A 6,260-nucleotide genomic window follows, 5' to 3' on the forward strand; every position below is an offset into this window, starting at 1 on the left:
TGCCCTATCGATTTCAAATTCCTTATTTATTTTATATTTCATTCAATTGTGAAATATAAAATATTTCATTTAAATGTGAAATATAGTATATTTCCAGAAAGTAGCCAATCTGAGCAAGATTGGGATTTTGTTAGATTTGTTTTATGACATTAGCATTCAAAATCTATTTGGTTTTTTAAATAAAAAAAATAAGTAAGAACACATCCATAAGTAGCGCAGAACAAAATAATTCTATACAGTTTTTGTTCAGTGAAAACGGCAAAAGATTTTTTTAATTAGCTGAATTGATTACTTTAAATAATGCATGTCGGCCTGTCTGTCCGTCCCAGTATGTTTGTTAATACAACTTTCAAATGTAACTTCGTTGTTTCTCTATAATTCCAAATATCCGTCTGTTCGCCTGTCCATATGACAAGAAGTGTTATTGCAGTATGAAATTTGCTTCTGACATTATTTCAGACAATTCCTCTTATTTATTAGAATCCAACCTATATGTTACTTTGTTTTTCTGTTTGTTTTCTAAACATCTTTTATTAGTGCTTCGCTCCTTATTGGTGTTGTCATCCTTGTTTTAAAATATTCCAACTTTAAAAGAATATCTATGTTCTTATTGACTGATCACGCCAGGCTACAATTGAATCATGATAAAAGTGAGTGCCGAGCTCAGGGACCTATGTATGGTGAAATTAGACATAAAATCATAATGATTCCAGGTAAAACCAAAATATTTCAGTGGGATCTTTTTGAGAAAATTAGATTTGAAAATTTCAAGTTCAATTTTTGAATAAGTTTGCTTTTATTAAATTCTTCGTAAAACCACTCCTGAAGGGAGTTAATTAATGGCCATTTTTATCAGTTGCTTTGCTAAGGTCACGGAAATTCAGCCTTAAATAAATCATATATAGAGAGGTTTTATGAAAGACTTTGTAGTGTCTTTAAGATCATCATCCCCAAAATTAAGATTTAGATTAAAAATTTTTGTTTAATTTTTTGGCTAATTATTGCTAACAAGTATTTAACTACATCCTGTCAACTGGAGGTTGGCAGCTGTCCTCTGAAGTGATAGAGGTCGAATTTCTTATTTTCAAAATTTTCTTTCTTTGAAATACATTGATTTCTGTCCAATATTATGTTTCAGTATAATCAATGCATAAATAATCATTTTAAGAATAGTTAATTTAACAGAATCAAACTTTAAAAATGACAGAAAAGTAAAAATAAGTATTTTTTCTGTTGATTTTATGGTATCTGTGCATATAAAAGGTAACACCCAAATTTGCTGTTTTTTAGTATTTTCATAAATTTTTCTTGAAATATAAAGATATCTTAAATCTGATTGATTGGGCTTGAAAAGGAACCATTTGAGTATCTTTGGTCGAAAAAGGTCTAATTTGTGAGCATTTTTTACCAAGTTGTGGCCAAATAATAATAAAACATAAAACAAGGATAACAACATCCATAAGTAGCGAAGCTCAAAAATTAAGATTGTATATCAGGAAAAAAAATACTATAAAGCAGTGTCATATAAATATTAATATTGGTAAAATAGGGAAATCATCACACCTTTAAAATCACGCAACCTTATAATCATGAAAAATAAAAAATCTAGGAATCGATCTAACCGCAAGTAATAGACAAATCTTAACCCTTTACAGTCGGGCCCCTTGCCGCACCTTAATCGGTCGGGGGGGGGGCGTTCAACGCCCCCCCTAATTATCTCAGTTCCTATTAGAGCTAGAGGGCTAAATTTTTTTGTGCAAGTCCCCTGTTTGATAATGAATTTCCGACCTTTTATAAGTCTAAGTCAATTTTCGCTTCCTTCACCCTTTTATTTAACAACCTTTGTTTTTAGGTCTTTTTTTACTTAAAAATTTCAAACGGCTGTAATTTTTTTATTTTTGAAGCTAGAAGAAAATTTTTTTCCCAGAAAATGTTTATCTTTATGTAAATTTTACATTAGAAATATCAAAATATAAATTTCAGCGGCCGCAGCTGTACTTGGCAGCTGCCAGCCGCCGCAGTCGGCGGTCGGCGGAAAAACGGCGGCGGATCTTCATGAAATTTTAATACGTTATGTAGACATGTAAGAAAAGCTTAAGTTTAAAATTTGAAGTCTCTAAGTCAAAAATTGCGGCCACAGGAGCCATTTAAAGATTTCTGGAGACCTGGAGGATCAGGACCTGCAGGATCATACCTGGAACCTGAAAGTGACTTGAACACCTGTATTTTATATAAGGATGTACTACTAGAGAATTTTTTAGTATTTTGGTATGGTAAAATGCTTTGTTTTAGTCAAAAAAATATTTTTGCTCTTTACCTGGATGGCCCTGCCAGGTTTGCTGGCATCCTGTGCCCGCCAGGATGGAGATATTCAAAAAATTCCAACTCTCAGTTATGTGTCATACCCATACTTAAAAAGTCAAGCAGTTTGGGCTCTTTATCTTTCACACACAGAAAATGAGATAGAAAAAACCGAAGGGGGGGGCGTTCAACGCCCCCCCCCCCGACCGTTAAGGGTTAATGAAACTTGATGGAAATATGTAGAACATGAGCATACTCAATCCCTGATAATTTCAACCGTCAATCCTAAATAGGAATTGAGAAAGCCATGAATACCTAAAAAATCTAGGAATCGATCTAGCACCACAATTAATAAAAAAAATATTAATAAAACTTGGTGAAAATATGTAGAATATAATATTAATTAATCCCTGAAAATTTCATCCCTTTATCTTGGATAAGAGTTGAGAAAATCACGAAAACGTAAAAATCTAGGAATCGATCTAGCACCCCAGATAACAAACAGACGGACAAAACAATGTATATCTTAGATGGGCATATATAGTGGGAATCTACTCTAAAAATTTCAGCTGCCTATCTTGAATAGGAGCCGAGAAAATCACGTTTCCCCAAACAGACGGACGGACGGACGGACGGACGGACGGACATTGTGAATTATAGAGTAGCTTCGCTACTAAAAAGGTAACACACTTTATATATCTTCAATTTTCAAGACAATTGAACGTTTGCTTGATACATCCGTAATGGTAAGCTCTTTTCGTTCATTTAGACATGTTAGATCGATTTTAAACTTTTCATGATGATTCCTATGACAACTAGATTCGATTCAGAATGCGTAGCTACTCTATAATCGTTACCAGAAAGTATGTGCGTCCATTAACCCTTAACGGTCGGAGGGGGGGGGGGGCGTTGAACGCCCCCCTATCCGGTTTTTTCTATCTCATTTTCTGTGTGTAAAAGATAAAGAGCCCAAACTGCTTGACATTTTAAGTGTGGGTATGAGACATAACTAAAAGTTGAAATTTTTGAATATCTCCATCCTGGCGGGCACAGGATGCCAGCAAACCTGGCAGGGTCATCCAGGTAAAGAGCAAAAATATTTTTTTGACTTAAACAAAGCATTTTAACTTACCAAAATACTAAAATATCCTCTAGTAGTACATCCTCATATTAAATACAGGTGTTCAAGTCAATTTTAGGTTCCAGGTATGATCCTGCAGGTCCTGATCCTCCAGGTCTCCAGAAACCTTTAGAAGGCTCCTGTGGCCGCAATTTTTGACTTAGAGACTTCAAATTTTAAACTTAAGCTTTTCTTACATGTCTACATAATGTATTAAAATTTCATAAAGATCCTCCGCCGTTTTCCCGCCGACCGCCGACAGCGGCGGCTGGCAGGTGCCAAGTACAGCTGCGGCCGCTGAAATTATATTTTGATATTTCAAATATAAAATTTACATAAAGATAAACATTTTCTGCAAAAAAATTTTTATTCTAGCTTCAAAAATAAAAAAATTACAGCCGTTTGAAATTTATATGTAAAAAAGGACCTAAAAACAAAGGTTGCAAAATAAAAGGGTGAAGGAAGCGCAAATTGACCTTGACTTACTAAAGGTCGGAAATTCATCATAACACAGGGGACTTGCACAAAATTTTTTAGCCCTCTAGCTCTAACAGGAACTGAGATAATAGGGGGGGGCGTTCAACGCCCCCCCCCCCCCGACTGATTAAGGTGCGGCAAGGGGCCCGACTGTAAGGGGTTAAGGACATACTGATTTTTTAACTTTTTACAACAACTTTTTGTATGATATAATTATAGCAAGACATCTCTTTATACTGTATCCTGTTTTTTCTCAATTTAGCAACAAATTTATATACAACTTTGTTCAGACTTACAAGTCAATGTTCTTCTTATTAAGCTATTACACTCGATTGTCATTCCTTCTGATTTTTAAAAGCGAAGCTTTTCTATAATTAGGGTCGGTCCGTCCTTACGTCCGTCCGTCCTTCCGTCCGTAACGTATAGCTTTTTTCGTTAATTTAGGCATGTTAGAATTGTCCTATTGATTTCAAACTTTGCATGGTGATTTAGTAATTAGGTACGATATTGAAAACGTTGCCACTCTATAATCACTACCAGAATGTCCGTCCGTCCATTTTAAACATGTTGATTTTTTTACTTTTTAACAACAAACTTTTATGTGATCTAATTATCCGATTGATCTAATTTTTGGTATACTGATTCCTGGGACAACAAAGTACAATATCAAAAGCAACTCCAGAATCAAGTCCTAAAAATGTAAGTATGTCCATAAACATTATCCTGTATAAAGCCGTTTTTCAACAAATTTACCTAAATTTTTGCTTCGACTCTTACATTTATATTCTTATTATTCAGTTCAGACTATACAAGCGTTAATGTCCATTTGTCCTTCCATTTCAGTGCTTCGCTTTTATGGATGTTGTCATCCTTGTTTAAAAATAGCTTCAAGTCAGAATTTATCAAACAGGCTCTATGATATTTGAACAACGATTATAATTTTTTACTACTCCTGGCTAGAGGCGTGCTATATATAACTACTAGCGGCTACGCCCCTAGAGGCCTCTAGGGGCACTTGAGGAGGAGAGAGTCGAATTTAGTAATTCAATTTCTTATTTTAGATTTTAAAAGAAAAAGTAAAAAAATTTACGTTTGATGTTTGTTTTTCGTTGAACTCTCTTTCTAAAATTGAGAAATTTAAAAAAAATTTAATTTCTCTAGGGAGGGTGGTGGTACCCTCCCCCAAAATAGTTATAAACCTTCCAGGGACATATGAGAATCTACCCTGTTAAGGAGAACCCGATCGGTTCAGTGGTTAGCGAGATCCTTCGCTACAAACAGACAGACAGACAAACAAACAAACAGACAGACATCGTTCTACTTTGTATTATAGATAACGGATTGATGTCCCCCCAATGAAGAGCAGCTTCGCTGTTAATTCTAGATGTCGCATTTTTTAATCTTGTGAACCCGTGAATTGATGATCATTTCATTGATCTAATATTTCAAAGAGCAGAAATTTCTACATGCGCTTTGAATTTGATGTTTCCTCATTATAAAAGATTTTACTAATTATATTTATAAAAAAAATTATGTTAATAATAAAAGAGGCAGCCAACCGTTATTTATCTTTTTTAAGCATTAATAAAACGATTTAATTTTTTTAATATAAGTATAAATATTATGTTTTTTTAAAATAAAACTCAGCGCTCTTTAATTTTCTTAGTTACACTTAAATATAATTAAGTGCTTTTTTTACCATACCCCCCCTGCAACATTTAAATAATTTTATCATCATCATCAATTTTTAATTTTGGATACAGAAAAAACTTTTGGATCAGGTTTGGCTTGTAAAACATGTTATAATTCTCTGAACCAATCACAACAATTGGCGGCAAATTATTCAAGAATTTTCTTGAATATAAAGTAAATGCGTTTCCAATATTTTGTGAACTTTCTTTGCAAGGGTTATTTACTATAGTATTTGAAAATGAGATGATTTAATAAGATTAGTTATTTCTCGCATCGCATTATAAACAGCTTTCCACGGATATAGAATGTACTATTATAAGATTAAAACAATTTTTTTATTCCCGAGGTGCCGAAGGCACAGGCCAAAAAACTGGATTTAATCTAATGATTGTACATTTTTATATTCGTAGAAAACTGGATATAATACGATGCTATACATATTTTTTTGTATGGATGAGAACAGGTTCCTATCCATCGGATTCGAATGAATATGAGAAAAACACTTCTAACCATAACAAATTAAAATCGGCAGTTTCCCTCTAAATACATTGTTGAGCCCTGCATACCTCCCTCTTAAAAAAAACTGTTTTTGTTTGTTTGATAAGGTTAGGTTTTGTTGGTATCCCCGCAGAGTTAGAGACTCTCGCAGGGGTTCGGCATAAGAAAAAAA

Source organism: Acartia tonsa, chromosome 12 (genome assembly GCF_053477335.1).
Source record: "Acartia tonsa isolate MP-2025a chromosome 12, ASM5347733v1, whole genome shotgun sequence".
In the NCBI taxonomy this organism is placed as follows: Eukaryota; Metazoa; Arthropoda; class Copepoda; order Calanoida; family Acartiidae; genus Acartia; species Acartia tonsa.